This window comes from Cryptomeria japonica, chromosome 5 (genome assembly GCF_030272615.1).
Source record: "Cryptomeria japonica chromosome 5, Sugi_1.0, whole genome shotgun sequence".
Classification (NCBI taxonomy): Eukaryota; Viridiplantae; Streptophyta; class Pinopsida; order Cupressales; family Cupressaceae; genus Cryptomeria; species Cryptomeria japonica.
The window spans coordinates 513020355-513037724 of NC_081409.1; positions in this window are offsets into that span (position 1 = coordinate 513020355).

Consider the following 17370-nt stretch of genomic DNA (forward strand, 5'->3'; position numbering starts at 1 on the left):
ACATGTTGCAATATTAGGTGTGACCGCAACTCGTCAGTGTATACCATCATCAAGTGCATCATCTTCTAATATACAACATCATAGAATCCATATTTTTGGCCCTACTATGAGTGTTCCTTTATATTCTACACCCATCTCACATCCTCCAATATTTACTCAACCTCCTGCATATAGTCAACCCCCAAATGTAAGTTAGGTTGGATTTGGAAATACAAAATATGGGTAATAACCCTCACACTAAACCTACTCTAATATATTATTTGAATCAAGACTTGATGAATTCCCAACAACAAAAAATGTTTCGGGACAACAAAATTTTGTCCAAATCCCCCAATACTACCCCATCATCAAAATGTCCCTCATGTTAATATTAATTGGTGATTGAGAGGGGGGGGTGAATCAGCTTATACCGATTTACCTTAGATTTTAACTTTAATCAAAACTCTTATTCAAAATTTAACACTTATCAGTATAAGAATAATTAATAAGAAACATGCACACACAAAATTAAACACACCTGACAATCAAGATTTATCACATGGAAACCCAAAAGGAACAAAACCATGGTGTGAGTAGAAACTCACAAAATCTGCACTATTCTTAAGTACACCCAGTGAAGAGCCATCCCTGTTAGGTGCCACCTGGTTAAGGGATTTTCTTCAAGGCTTGTTAGAAACTTTACCCTGTTAGAGGTAGCCTTGTAAAAGGACTTAGGATCATCATATAGAATGTCACTCGGTTAAGGGATTTTACAAAGGGACTTGTTAAATTCCACCCAATTAAGGGATTTTACTGTGCTGCAATTATTAAAGAGCAACAAGTAATTGATTTGATGATAACACTTTTTTTTTCATATAGATCCATTCTATATCTGCTTCAAACTCTACTCAGTGATGGCTTCACCAATTCATGAGGAACCTTTCTGCACTTTGCTTATTCTGCACCTTTGTTCTCACTTGCAAACTCAATCCACTCACTACTACATCAACATGCACATTCCAAATGAAAAACATGTATATAGTTGTTTTTAATATTGGCGCTAACTTTCCCTCCAAAACATGAACTCAAAAAATCATTCTATGTGCCAATTTGTTTATTTCTCAAATATTGCCGATTATACCGGTGGGACTAGCCATTCATGCCACAAGTATCGTTGGTTCTCTAAGAAACACTCTGAGTTCAACTGGCACTTTCTAATTTGAACAGATCTACATTTCACCATTGTGATCTACTGCCGATTGTTTTCTTTATATCGATGAACCTTCTTTACACAACTTAATCTATTGGTTGCTTCTTGTAAATCGGTCTCTGCTCATCGGTGGAAGTCTTTAGTCCCATGTTTCTTGCCAATCCACTATAACCCTTTTTTGATCAGTTATGATGACATCCAAACCGATATTGCCATTAATAACAACTTCTTAAGTACTCCAAACTTCATGATCCTAACAATCTCCCCCTTTGGAATTGGTGGCAAAAGATCTAGGCTGGATTGGACTGGATCTCCCCCTATTCCAGTTCTCCCCCTGTTCTCTGCCTTCTATGCCTCTATCGGTGCCTGCTTATATACTTAGTCGATATTTGTCTCTATTGGTACTACTATGCCTCTATCGGTGGATCTCTACCTTCTCATATGTACAATTCACTATACATTCATTATCCCCCTTTTTGCAATAATAACAAAGAATAAAGGAGTCAAAGTATACAAAATAATTTATGAAAGTAAGAAATTTCTTTGAAATTGACCTTAGCAGCCTCCAAAGAAGATATCCATGTGGGATTTACTTTTTGCATATTGATGACTTGTCCATGTAGGCATGTGACCAAATCCTCCATGTCATCCACTATCTTGCAGTTAGGTCTACTGATGAGACCTTCTGCTTGTTTAAAATTTCCTTTTAATAGATCAATGAAAGGGGCAAGATAGCACTATATCTCTAGCAGATTTAGAGCTCATTTATCCTATTCCTCTTTCAGGTGGTTGATTTCATGAGTCAACTGTTTGAATTTTTCACTAAAAGTTGCTACTAAGCTTGTAAGGGGATCAAAGGAACCTAGTAGATCTTGAATTTCTTGTTGAGTCTTTACTCTTTTCACTTCAAGATCTTTGATGAAATTGGGGAAGTTTGAGAATCTGACCAATAATTGGCCAACTTCCTTTCAAATTGATTTCACCTCTTCAGTACTGGTAGAAAGAGAAACTTTTTCAACAGATATTTGTTCCATTAAGTGCTCAATTCTTCTGGTTTCATACTTCCTTACTGCAACCTTCTTCAGATCGGTTGCCTCTGAACCAATTTCTTTGACAAGAGTACCCAATTGATCAATGATAGGTGCATTCTCATCAACAACAATATCAGAAATGAGATCAAATAAGATTATCTTTGTTGTATTAAGAATTCTTGCCCTTTTTTTTCTTTTCTTTAAGTTTGGTCTTTTCAACTTGAATTCTCAATTTTTTCTAAAAATTTTATTAGCTATTTGGGGGTCATCTTCTTGATTTCAATTATTGGGTCTTCCCCTTCATCCTCCTCTATATCTTCTTCTTCTTCTTCTTCACCTTCTACCTCAAAGCTGGCTGAGATGGGAAGTTTAGCTTTCTTTTTCTCAGTTTCCTTTTCTAAAACTAACTTCATCTCTACCAAAGGAGTGTCCACCACTAGTTTCTGACCACCTTCGGGTTGACTGGATGAAGAATATTCTATCTTCTTCTCTTGTTCTAGTTCCATGGTCTCCCCTAGACTAATATCGGTTGTTCCTATTTCCTTCAACTCTTCGTTCTTCTTATCTTCTTCCTTCTTTTCTTGTTCCTTCTTCTTTGTTCCATCAATAGATGGTATTGATGAGTCTATCATCTTGGGGTTTTCTTTTGTAGCATCCTAAAATTGCGACACTTGCAATTTCGACTGCATTTGGGTCTTCACGATGGCGGCGCAACGTTGAACCTAAATGGAGACCCCGAAACCTGTTTGCAACATCAAAAACTGCACCTTTCTACACCTTGGCCTGATCCTCCTTGCACCCTGCTGTCCCGAGAGGTGGGACCATGGCACCCAGCGCCCTAGTCCCTGGCCCTATTTTGGGCCCAGTCTCTTGTTGGGCATCGGGTCTTTAAGTTTTCAATTTGGAAAATAATGTTCCTAGGTCGGCCTAAGGTCGGAAAAATCAGTCTCCTAACCCTAATTGACAAGTATATAAACTACATTTCCTCTCCTAGAAAGAGAAGGAAAAAACATATGTGTGCAAGAGGCGGAAGCGATAGGCAAACATTCAAACATTCAAGCATTCAAGTATCCCTTCAAGCAATTGAGCATTCTAAGTCTCCATTCAAGGCTAGGTGTTGCATTCAAGACAAGGATTCAACCATTGAAGAGGAGATCACATACAACATACAACATCATTACACCTTCGCATGTAAGAATACAAACAGTCTTACAACAAGGTATCAGTGCTTGATTACATTACAAACATTTACATTTACAACATTCTCATTTCTTGGTTAATTCCAAAACCGGGGTTTGACCTAAAGGCAAACCCCTAATCCCTAACCCCCCAATCGTCCTCTCTTTTCTATGTGTAGGTTGTAGGTACGTGGCTGTAATTGAAGATCTGGAATCCTTGTGAAGAGACGAACAGATCCCCCTTCGTTTCGCGGATTTTTCGGAGGACCGTGTGCACTCCGGGCACCATCGTCTCGTCAACTTTCACTCAAATTTGCAGGACAACATCGTCTCGACATTTTACTGCTAATTTCAAGTCTGTAGCTTCATCCCGTGTCCCTATCTCCGTCTACAAGCGAATCTTTCTTACTTTACATGCACTCCTAGTTCAACCCTTCTATCTACATTCTTTACAAAAGAGGGTATCCTTGCTGCCACAACCCTTGAAAATCATTTAGAATCTAGTCTTGCATTATGTGGGATTGGATCTTGTGGGTTTCAACCCCTCTTTTGAATGTAAAGTCTCTCCTAAGAGAAAACCGTCAATCCTAGTGACCTCCTTTCTCTCTCCATGGAGTGGGGGAACACCTAGGGTTCGATTTTCCACTTTACATCTTCCTCTGTGCCTTTTTTTGGTAAATGAGGTTTGTTGTCAGTAGAGTATGATGTGGGAATATTTATCGTCACTGGATGCCTTTGAGCTTTTTCCTCATAAGGGTTGTCCTTAATTGTAACTTCATCATCTTCAAGATTCTTGGTTTGATCGGTTCCCTTTTCTGGTGTATCATCAATATCAATAGTTTCAACGATTGATTTTTGCTCAACCGGTGGCTTTGCATCCTTTGTCAGATTAGGAATATCTGACACAACATCACCTATGATATCTTCAACTAAAAAATTCATCAAACCCATCAGTGGTGTCCTTGTCTTTTCCTTTTCTCTTTTCTTGAGTAGTTGTATCTTGTCCTTGTTTCACTTCTTTTTCTATTTCCTCCTCAACTTCCTTTTGTTGGATCAAAATTGTTTTCCACATGTCAATGCCCTCATCATGCACACTTTGAATGTCTCCTATGGCCACTCTCCTTGTTCTATTCCTTATTTTGAAGTGTTGTATACATGCTTTAGACACTAAAGTGGCTTGATTATAATATAAATCATGTTGCACTTCCATGAGTGCCTTTATTTTGTGTTCCTTTTCAATTGCCAAGGCAAATTTCCATCTCCCTTCAATGAGATTTTGTAAATATGATGGAATTAATCCATGTAGTTCACCAGGGGTTCTACAGAAATTATGTAGGTTCCAAATGAGTGCATATTCAATTTTTCTTTTGTCTTCCTCATTGCAGAGGGGATAATTTCTCCTAACACTAGCTAAACCTCCATATTCTTTGATCCCATGGACCAATTCATCAATAATTGGAGCTACATTCCTACCACTTCTTCTAACCTCTTTATTTAATTACCACATCAGATTGAGTGTCAGAGTTATCATCCTCCTTTTCATCTTTCTTGGGCTTCTTCTTAGGCTGTGTCAATTAACCTTTCATTCTTTTTCTTTCTTTCATATGTGATTCCTATTAGTCCACTTCTACCTTGGGATGATGTAGGAGCATGTGAGTCCTTTTCTTTCATATATGCTACCAGTTTGTTGGATGTAGCACCCTTGGATCTTGTCTTGGACATTTTCTTCTTTTCATCTGTTTGCTCTTCATTTTTGCTTGATTTTGCCCATGTTTTCTCACTTGTACCGGTGGAAGCAATGGCACCGAATACTTCACCTCCATATTTCTTGTCTAAGGTGTCATTCCTTTTCCTAACTTTCTTTTGAATGATAGGCTCTTTGAGTTTCTTCTTAATTTTGGAGCTTTCCTCCTCATACGTTCCAAATATCTTAGCTTTTCTGTCTACCAGTTTAGACAGTAACATGTTTGAATATATTTTGGCAATGTTTACCCCAATCTCATAAACCATAGAGGGTACCTAGAAAGTTCTAGGTTCAACCACTTGAATGATGCAACAATCAATATGAACAAGAAAGAAAATAGTGTCCTTGTATTTTTGAACTATATCCGTAAGGATTCTTTCTCTTTGATGCATTCTAGTTTGGAATTCTTTAAAGTAACCCCACATTGTCTCTCCAAACTTATCACCTAAGTCTCTAATCATTTCACCTATCTGAACTGTGATAGTTTTATCTATAGACCACACTACATTGCCCTTATAGGGAAATAAATTTTGCACATCGAAGAAGATACATACCAGTATTGAACCATACTTGAATGATTTATTTTTATCCTTCTTAATTCAGTCCATGTTCACCAGGAATTGACTCCTTATCATCTCACAAATGTTGTATGTTGCATCCTCTTTGATGATCTGATGAATTGCATGGATAGCACCGCTTGGCATACTATTCATGCGGCTTGATTGGTACACTCTATAAGCTATTAATGTAGATTCAAATCTTAATTCTACATCCTCAATGTGAGTGATTGTCATTTCTCTCTTGTCATATCGGGATTGAGTCAACCGAGTGACCTCATTGGATGATATTGTCCTTAGGGTTAGTGCTTCACCTATTTCACTAAACCTTGTTACTCTTTGGATCACATCCTTTGTGATTTTGATTGGAGCTTCAGCTTCCAACCATAGAATTTGGTCATGTACTCTACTTAGCACATATCTGATCCAATCAGCATGGAATTGGTTTGGAATATCAACAAAATACAACAAACCCTTTGTCTTCAGATGCATATGTTCTACCTTCAATAGACCATTGTCATAGAACCCTTTGAATTCATCTTGAATTAATTTGTCTCCAAGATCTTCAAGCTTGCAGTGGATGAAGGAACAAACATCTTCAATCAGTAACACATTGTAGGGCATAGATGATAGGGAACCAGATTTATTGACTTCTCCGACATTCATAGGATGCAGCTTGAACTCAGGTTGTGGTTCCTTAACAACCTCAACCAACACAAGGGTCGACATGGAAGTTGCCATGATGAATTAGAAAAGAATTCACAGATTAGTTTCCTCTACCATTTCTGCTCAAGCTTCAGATCACAGAAACTTCACCGCTTGGTATCCAAACTAACTTTACACGTAATGCACTTAACAAATTCAAAAAGCCTTTGATCACAATACAACCTTTAACAATTATACTCTTAACAATTCACCGATGGATAATTATAAACAATATGTCAACTCAACTAGGTAATGCAAATAATAATTACCTCACTTTGGGTATAGGGAATCAACTATGATTTCTCAATAAGTGCTCCCCCTGAGCATCGGTTTGCTTAGTTTGAAGAAGAAGTGTCATCACCAATGGATGATGACTTAGTTTCAGACTGCTTCTCTTCTTCTTTGATTTCTTCCTTTTTAGTCCACATCCTTTTCATTTCATTCTTCACCTCTTCAAGTGTCTTCTTTCCTTTTAAATCATTTGTCCCTTTCTTCTTGCTAAATTGGTTTCTATCTTCAGACCGGTTGTAGGATCAGTTCCTACACTCTCTAGCCAAATGACTGATCTTATGGCAGTTGAAACATGCCATACTAGTTGTCTTCCATGGTCCTGCATTGTTTCTCTGAGCCATTCTCATCCTATAGTTTTCTGCAACATGACCAAAGTTGCCACAAGTAGAACAGGTGGCATTGAGTTGATTACCCTTTCTGTTAGGGCTAATCGGTTTGGATGGAGATCTTGATGCATTTTTCTTGAACATGCATTCTTCAGCTTTGTGGCCAAATTTATTGCACATGAAGCAATATCCATTAAAGCTTATTTTACTGGACATGCTACTTGATTGAGGTCTACACTCATAATAAGTGTGTCCATACTTGTGACAGTTATAGCAATAACTATCAAAAGTGAATGGCATCTTGTGACCGACCGGTCGATTTCTATAGACATCAAACTTATGACCTAGTTTACCACAATAGTTGCAAGATGATTTAGAAAACTTCATACCTTTCATTCCTTATTTTTTCCTTTTATCATCCTTCATCCTCTTGGGATTAGATGATTCTCTAGTTTCCATTGGACCTATACTGGAATAGCCAACACCGGTTGTCTCCTCTGTTCTCCTCTGAGCTTTTAATTGATCATGTATCTTCTTCGAGCTTTCATTAAATTTTCTCATCTTTTCATTTCTCTCATCTGCAGCTTTCAACTCATTTTTGAGTTGTTCAATCTCCTTCATCATCTTCTCATTTTCCTCTATTTTTCCATGTAGATGCTCATACATAATTGTATTCTCTTGAGTAAGAATTCAGATTTCTTCATCCTTTTCAATGATGATTGCATCATTCTCTCTTAGGGATTCTTTAGCAAGCCTTTTGGCTCTTTCAACTTTTGATAGTGCTTCATCTGCATTTATCTTTCTTTCTTCTACTATCCTGTTGGCTTCTAGTATTTTAGTCATTCTCAAGGCTTGACATTCATGCTTTCTTTTTTAGATTTGTGATTTCTTCAGCCACCTTCTTGTTCTTTTCCATAAGCTCTGAGACTGCCTCTTCTGCTTCTTCAGATCCACTCTGATTGGAGAGTTGATCTATGATATCCCAACTTTCATTAAGTTGTAGAGAGAGTTCCTTCCTTTTAGCAAGTGATTTTTTCAGTCTCTCCTTCAACTGAGCAATCATCTCAATAGCTTCATCAAGTTGCTTTTGATACTAGTATTATTCCATGATCTTTTCCTCAAGTTGTTAAACTTTTCTTCAAAGGACCTTTGGCTCCGATACCAATTGTTAATATTAACTGGTGACTGAGAGGGGGGCTGAATCAGCACTATACCGGTTTACCTTAGATTTTAACCTTAATCAAAAGTCTTATTCAAAATTTAACACTTATCAGTATAAGAAGCATTAATAAGAAACATGCACACACAAAATTAAACACACATGACAATCAAGATTTATCACGTGGAAAACCAAAAGGGAGAAAACCACGGTGTGAGTAGAAACTCACAAAATCTGCACTATTCTTAAGTATGCCCAGTGAAGAGCCATCCTTGTTAGGATATTACAAAGACACTGTTAGGTGCCACCTAGTTAAGGGATTTTATTCAAGGCCTGTTAGAACCTTTACCCTATTAGAGGTATCCTTGTAAAAGGACTTAGGATCATCATATAGAAATTCACCTGGTTAAGGGATTTTACAAAGGGACCTATTAAAGTCCACCTAGTTAAGGGATTTTACTGTCCTATAATTATTAAAGAGAAACAAGTCATTGATCTGATGATGACACTTTTTTGAAATATAGATCCATTCTATATCTGCTTCAAACTCTACTCGATGATGGCTTCACTGGTTCATGAGGAACCTTTCTACACTTCTCTTATTCTACACCTTTGCTATCACTTGCAACCTCAATCCACTCACTAGTACATCAACATGTGAATTCCAAATGAAAAACATGTATATAGTTGTTTTTAATCTTGCTGCTAACTTTCCCTCCAAAAAATGAACTCAAAAAATCATTCTATGTGCTAATATGTTCTTTCCTTAAATCTCGCCGATTATACCGGTGGGACTAGTCGTTCATGCCACAAGTCTCGATGGTTCTCTAACAAGTACTCTCACTTCAACTAGCACTTTTTAATTTAAACAGATCTACATTTCACCATTGTGATCTGCTACTAGTTGTTTTCTTTATATCCATGAAGTTGCTTTACTCAGCTATAAGGCCTTCTCCAAACCAAGCTTTGATTAACTTAGTTGACCATGTTTGACCCTATTTATAAAGCTATATAATACAATAGAATGGACTGTGTTAGACCGATAGATTTGTGAGAAAAGAAATTGAACCAAGCTATAGAGTTATTTCACCTGGTGGTGTATACTTTGATGTATTATATATTGAAATCCTAAAAGATCCACTGATTGGATAATCTTGATCTGACGTATGTCAGCTATATCTAGATTTAGAACTTATCGAATTCCATGATTTGGATAACATTGATGTAGGATTGATGCTTCATTTATATGCTTTATGATATAGGACTCTACATGATTCTAGAATAGGACGAATTTGAGATAGTGTATGTCATTATTGGAATTGCAGGACTTTACTATGATGATAGAAATAGAATGCATGTTTTATGTATGGAGTAAAATTATGAGAATTGTGATAATTGCTTATGTGGATTTATTTGGATATAAGATATATTGGTTTGTGTAAGTGTATATTGTATGCAGAATGTTTGATGTGTATTTTTATTCATGTGCTTTATATTATATGAGGTTATTTGAAATTACTAATGTGTGATTGAGTTGCGTAGGAAAAGTTATCCATGTGACCATGGAAATATTATAGAGAACCAAACCTAAACCTATGTATGTTCGTAAAACCAGGGTTTGTCTATTTGGAGAGACAACACCCCGTTTGTGTCGTATTTTATTCATAATAGTAAATGATGCATTTGTGTTAAATGTTATTTAATTGATTTATTTAAATCCAACAAGAGACACGATTTCATATATAATTTTGTAAAAGTATTTTCTTTGTGTCACTTGACACATGTGTGGATTTATGTTTGAGTTTTTAAATTTGTCTCTTGGAGGGAATTGTTTAACTATAGCTTTTTCAATTTTTGTAATGTGATTCCATAAATGCCTTGGGTAAAGAATCTTTGGGATGGTCAACATAGGTTTGACCCGAAAATAAACATCAAAGGGGTTAAAAAAGGGTTAAATGGACACCTAGGGGTAGTTTAATAGGCTTTCCTAAAGCCCATAAGGTATACCTAAGCGTTAGGGGTAATTTTAGTCAAGTTTCTACTCCCATGTGACCTTTTAGACACCCTAAAAAGTGACTTTTCTAAGTTGTGCGAAAATTGAAATTAGAAGACTTGAACTAAGTTGTAAACCTTCCTTTTTGAATGAGAGTTCCCTTTCCCATTTTACCTTACCTTCCTTTTTAGTTTTTAGAAACTTGTGAGAACTCTCACAAAGGGCTTCTTAAGAAAGAATTAGAAAATTAGTGGGTAATCACCCACTCTCCATTTTTTGAGACAAAAAATTTTTGAAAAGAAAAAGATAGATTTGGGATTGAGAATTTGGCTAAGTGTAGAAAGAAAAGACTTGTGGAATTGGGCTGCTCATCCTCAACAAAACTAGCATACCCTTGGGCAGTTTAAGGTTTGTTCTACCTTTCTTGTAATGTTATCTTATTGCATATTGGATTGAAAGAATTGCTTGTGTTAAAGGCTAGTTTGCCTTGCATGTATTCCTTGGAAATTTATTTGGTGTTTTGTGATTATGCAATTTATGTGTTTTGGGAGTAATCAAGACCTCCTACTCTTGGGAGAGAGGATGTTCTTGTGGGTGGTAGAAGTGATAGCCCTCGAGTGAGAGGCTCTCGTTATGAGAGTGATCACAAGGGATTTTATGTGACCCTTGTTGCATGGCTTGTTTATGCATTGGGGGTCATAAGGAGGGAAATAAGGCATGAATGCCTTGGGGGGCATATGGAATGTGGAGTTGTTATACTTGATGTATTTGGTTTGCCATGAGGTGGCTATATGTTTTACCATACTTGTAGTCTCCTTAGGGTACTTGGTCCACTACCACCCTTGAAAAGACACCACAAATGTGTGATGCAGTGAAGCCGGGTTGGGATTGTGTTTGAGATTGTGTTTCCCTTGTCTTTTATGTTTGCATGTGTGTTACCTATCTAGGGCTTGGTTCTCCGAGCTCAGGGGTGGCTACCAGTTAGCCTAGGCTAGGAGGTGAGCACTCCATGGTCATAGCTTTGATTTAAAATGCAGGTTGTCGAAAGAAAAGAATAGGACATGTGGAAGGTTGTTGGAGTTATTTGTTGCAGAAAAATGTTGTAAATGTAATTAATGTTCTTTGAAAGTCCTCACTTATTTGAAAGGAGAGACCTATTTGTAAAGTGACAATAAAGACTTCGGAATATGTTTTAAAGTTATATAATATTTATTCATGCAATACTGCAGAAAAGAAAGAAGTAACCTTGGTTTAGTTTTCTAAATTTCTGAAAGATAACATTGTTGTATTTTAGGATATTTTGATGAGAAAGAGATATATTTATTACTTTTATGCATTTAAAACAAAATATTAGAAAAGAAATGAATTTGATTTGCATGGATGTAGGAGACTGAAAATAAAACCATTTAGATCAATTCATGAAAATGTAAAAGTCATTTTATTTAATTCTGTGATTTTATTTTTATTTGCAGAAAATAAAGCCTAAAGTTAAAATAACCATCTCTATAGTTTTATTTTTAACAATTTCTAGTTGGATAAAGCTGATGTTAGAGTTCATTTAAATTTTGTCATTTGTTTGCATGAGGAAATAAAATCTATGGTTAAATAGATTAATTGGAAATAAATAATTTCTAGATCTAAATAGTAGCGCTGTAAGTTTATATATTACTGTCAATTTTAATTACTTTTGGAAAGCAAATCTGAGAAATCAACAAACAATCCTATTTAATTTTAGCTACTTGGCATTCAAATTTAAGAGATATTTATACCTTTATTTAAATCTTAAGCCTTCAATTTATATGTTAAAATGGTTTTAAAATATACAGAATAACTGCATAGGTTTTCAAGAATGCTCTAAGTTTAATACGAAGTTAAAATATAGGTATTTAAAATATATATATATATATAATATATTTTAATGATTCTAAGCATTTTTTTTTTTAAAATATAATAAAAAAAAAGGGCAAACCAGAGGGCTTAGGCTCAGGCCGAACCCACTGTGCGAAGCACAGTGGCCAGCGGGAGAGCCGAACCACTGTTGTCCGCACAGTGGACGGCACCATTGTGGCATCCACAGTGGGCGGCCCAAAGGCCACCACTATGGGCAGCCACAGTAGTTGCCGCCACTGTGGAAACCCACAGTGAATGGCGCCTCCACGAACACCATCGCAACTCCCACCCCCGCCTAAATGCATGGTCGCCGCTCCTCGATAAAAAAAAAATCTTTGGCCCCTGCACAAAAAGATAAACAAATTCAAAACCCTAATCTAGTTCGGGTTAGGGTATTCGAATAGCAATGAAGGAAGTAAAGAATGAAAGAATTAATATATATATATATATATATATATAAATAAAAGAAAGAGCATTTTTAAATTATAATAAAAGAAGGTTAGGGTTTTATGGTGATTAGGTTTGATGTTATAATATATATATATATATATATATATATATATATATATATGTATGTATATAAATATATATTAAATATACATGAGTATGTAATAGTTATACTTTTATTTATAGAGTTTAAAATGAAAAAAAAATAAGACAAATTTTTAGATTGAAAAAAATTTTAGTAAGTGTTATAAATTATATATTTCGTAATAAACATATGGGTTAGTAATTGTTTTGATATCCATACGGGTATTTTAATGATGTTTAAAAAAATATATATATAATAAATTTTTCGAAGTCTAACCATTTAGATCTTTTAAAGTAAACTGGGTAAAATTAATTTTGAAAATGGGAGGTTAATTAAACTTATAGGAAAATATCCATTATGAAATTTATTGGCCCTCTTGTCAATTATATTTTAGGGAGTTGATTTAAAATAAGCTATGGATTAAAATTGAGAGAATGACATAATGATTCTTTTAGTATCCGCATATGATTTAAGTTATTTTGGATACTGGAGTTAGAGGTTTAAGTTAACTTAAACATAGTTAAGACAAAACATGTTATAGCATTTTATATTTGTCGATTTAATGATTTAAAAGTTATGTTTTAAAATAAAAAAAAATTATCCCGTTCTTGCCCTAAATTTTGGGCATGACATTTTGGTATCAGAGCCCTAGGTTCATACACTGGTAAACATGGGTTACATTCATAACTTAGTTGAAAACAAACTATGGTTTCAAATATAACACCTAGGTGGAAAACTTACGAAAATAACAAAGTGAAACATAAGTGAAAATTCTTGCAAATCAATAGATCAACATATAACAATTCAAGGGGTTCCAAGGGGCACTAAAATCCCTAAAATTTGAACTTATTAGTCATAAAGTTTATGGCATAATAAAAAAAACCCCAAGGGCTGTGAAACTTTAAATGATTACTTATATGAAATATTTTCAGTGTTTAAATAACGAAAATTAGATCTTTTGTACATATGAGGTTACCATTCAATTTGAACCTAAATGCAATAATTGCCCTAATCAAATCAAGTATGAGGAGTTAAATTCTACAATGAAACGCTTCTGATGGTAACTAAAAGAATGCCATCCATCGAGATATGTTCTTGACATGGCAAGACAAGCAAGATAGTTAGACCTTTGATGAAGGCACCATAAACAAGATAAATAAGACTGAGACAGTTCAAGTTAAGTTTTAAGCTATGTGAAATTATGATGGTTAAAAAGATCAAGACCATCATTAGAGACATAAATGAGGAAGAATTAAAAGGAACTCTTGAGAATCTCAGATAGAAGCATTAACCTATCCTAATGACTAGGTACCTTAAGATTGTGGTCATGCTAGAGTTCTTATTAAGAGTATTTGTTGGACAATGTTTGTAGCAATATAGTGGAGCTAGAGTCAGATAACCCTGAAGATAAGAACTAAAATGATGAATGGAAATTCCCTTGATCAGAAAACCGTGGTAATACTATAGGTGAGTTAAATAAGGAAAAAGGAGGCATGAACTTTTTGGGTAAAAGACACGTATTTACAATAAACCCTAAGATCATCCATGGTTATATAATTGCGGAAACAAGCAAGTAAAACCTCAACTAGTTCCTTTATGGGAAGATAATCTTGGAAAAAGTAAATAATGGAAGAGAGAGTGGAGTTGATTTAGGAATCATACAAAAATCCCCATTGAAGTACAAGGGGTGTAAAAGAATTAAGAGCTTATAATCTAGGAATAAGTAACTAATATTCGTTTAGAAAACTAAGAAGAAAAGTGCAACCCAATCATGGTTAGCTGCTAGGTACAAGACAATATGTAACACAATTTAAATACTAGGCACAATCAAAGAAGCTTTGCAAATTTTGGCACTCAAGTGTGAAAGTATGCGAAAAAATTAAGTATGGATGAAACAATATGCAGATGGAAATGGCTTAGGGAAAGATAGTATAGCAGTAATATAATACCAAAGCTTTAATGAGAATTAGTTGGTAGTATAAAATATTTTATGAGAACATAGATAAGGAGCCAAATTATGTGGTTAGCCAAGGGAGAACGTGGAAAATTATGGGTCTTAAGACATTGGTAGTTATTGGACACCCTTAAGTTATACCGTAATTAGGTAACAAAACATTATTACGATAAGGTGTTTATATTTTGTGGATTGAAGGAAATCATAAGTTGTGATATGTCAGAAATGGCTAGTAGTAAATATAAATAAGTAATATGGAACAAGACAACTTCCCTCTTTACTAAATTTTAATTAAAAGGATGGGTGTTGGTCATTTTTCAAGTGTACACCCCCTTGATTTCATAGTTGCATAAGTGAAGTAGGAGAGAATAAGTCCACTCTCCGAGTTGCTTGAAATATGTCTTGAAATGTGTGGGCAGAAATGGTTATCAACCGTTATCAATCTTACTTGACAATAATTCCACCCCAAATGGCTCTTAACCTTAAGTGTGAGTAATTTGACAACAAGCTCCTACCTAATGAAGGGAAGTGAATGTTAGAGGTAAAAGTATAAGGAGCTAGCTTTAGGTGCTAAGAAAACAAATGATGTCCCTAGTAAAATTATATGATTACATTATTCAAATCCTAAGAGATTCTAAGTAAACAAGTGTCAATTTTGTATCGAACTATTAACCGTGTGTGTAAGACATGAAAGTGTTGATACTTGAGCTACCACGTAACATTGAATCAAGGTTTAGCATATTAAGATAATTAATAGAAGCCATAATAAATTAAGTTATTAAGGAAGGATGTATTAACATGAGAGAGGAAACTGGATATTTATTAAATAATTGATATTGAACCAAGTAACTATACAAATGTCTATTTAGTAGAACATGACCTAATTAAGTACTATTAAATGCAACTATAATGAAAGAGACTTTTGAGTGAAATTATTATTGCCCTTATTAAATTTATTCGATCCACTTGATAATAGGAGTTATCGTATTTGTTATGTTAGTTGTAATGCCCCGCCAGGAAACCCCGAAGGGATTAAGCCAAAACACAAGAATAGAGTGCAATAATTTTTATTTTTTTAAAAAGTTACACCACATTAAGATACAATCAAGATATCAAAGATTCATAATTACATAGCGGAAGACATCAACTAACACCTAAAGAGTTTCCCAACAAGATTACTTAAAATCACAATTCACTTAACTCACACAATTAATCCAATAAGCTGATTATCTTAATAACGAGATAATTCTTAATCAGGATAATTTCTTTCACAAGATTAACATATTAATCACAAGCAAAGATTCAATCATTAAGATCTATTCATAATCTTCATTCAAGCTTTTCATTAAAAATACAAGCCATACATCTAATATTCTAACACACTAGAATTTCATCATAAACATAAGAGATCCTTTCAAGAATACTTAATTTCTTAACAACAGCTGAACATATTCCATTACTCTAAGTTACATTCTTTCATATTCCAATTTATTGCATTTAAAAGACGATTGCATACATGCATCTACGATAAATCTCATCTAACCCACTTATGCATTTGATCAAAAAGGCGTTCAAGAAAGAATTGCATATAAGCATTTAAAGTTAATTCTATTTATCCACTTATCCATTCTAACATAAGCTAATCATACATGATAAAGCTGATTAAAGGGAACATAAGAGAATAACATCACATAACACCATAATGATCTCGGAGTTCACCCCTAAAGGGCTACATCTCCGGGTCTGCTCAACTGCAAGACCCCTCTGATAATTAATAAAGATAAGAATACAAGAGGTTACACCATTACAATCCGGCCATCAAGGCGAAACATAAACAATATACAAGCGACCGCATTGGTCAATAATACATAAACGATCCTTGAAAAGAAAAGGATTCAGCTGAACATAATCAAAGCTAATACAAAGGTCTAGAAGAGCATCCATAAGACTGAGCCATCACCACCCAAGGTCTAACATGAAACCGATACTCACAAGGGCAGAGACAAAAGGACGACCCACAAAGGTACTCCTAACAGGACAAAATGACAACACACTAGCGAACGTAGGGACAAGTGTCATCACACAACCTAGTACGGTTACCATGGTAGGTCTTCATAGGCCTTGGCCCCATACACTGGGTTACCCTGGCAACCTAATCTGAGCCTCCGGCCCATCCAAGCCTCATGTGGACCCACACATCCTCTCGTGAAGACAAGGATGATGGTTTGCCATTTCAGGCCTTCTCACAGCATGTCGGGTCTATGTTAGCACTCGTCCCATGTGTGAGGCAAATTATCTTACTTAGAGATTACAATCTAATCTACTGATAAGTTATCACTTATTAGACTCACTTTTGACGGGTTACCCAGCAGCCACTTTGGGCGCGGCCCCCAATCGAAAGCCACTTTCCCATACGACACTAGACTATACTCAGACGAACTCAAAAACCAAGGAATACACATGGTCAGACGAACGGAGTTCAAGAAGGAGGGAACAATCATCTGGTCAAACATGACTTGGAAGAGGTACACTACTGACGGTACTCTAACCAGAGACCTGACCAATTATGGTCAACCACGAATCATCATTCGACTCCCACACACAGGATATGACCCAATACGACACTACCACAACCAACAGTCAACTCGGAACCGAGGACTGAAATAGGTACCCCAAATCATTCTATACGATAGGGTCCTAACAAACAAAGCATGACTTGCCATTACATAAGCTAAAGCGAATACAGAAATTAAACTCGCATAGGAATATTCAACAGATACAATCTTTTCGAAATGATCTAAACATTAAAAGTCGATCAAGT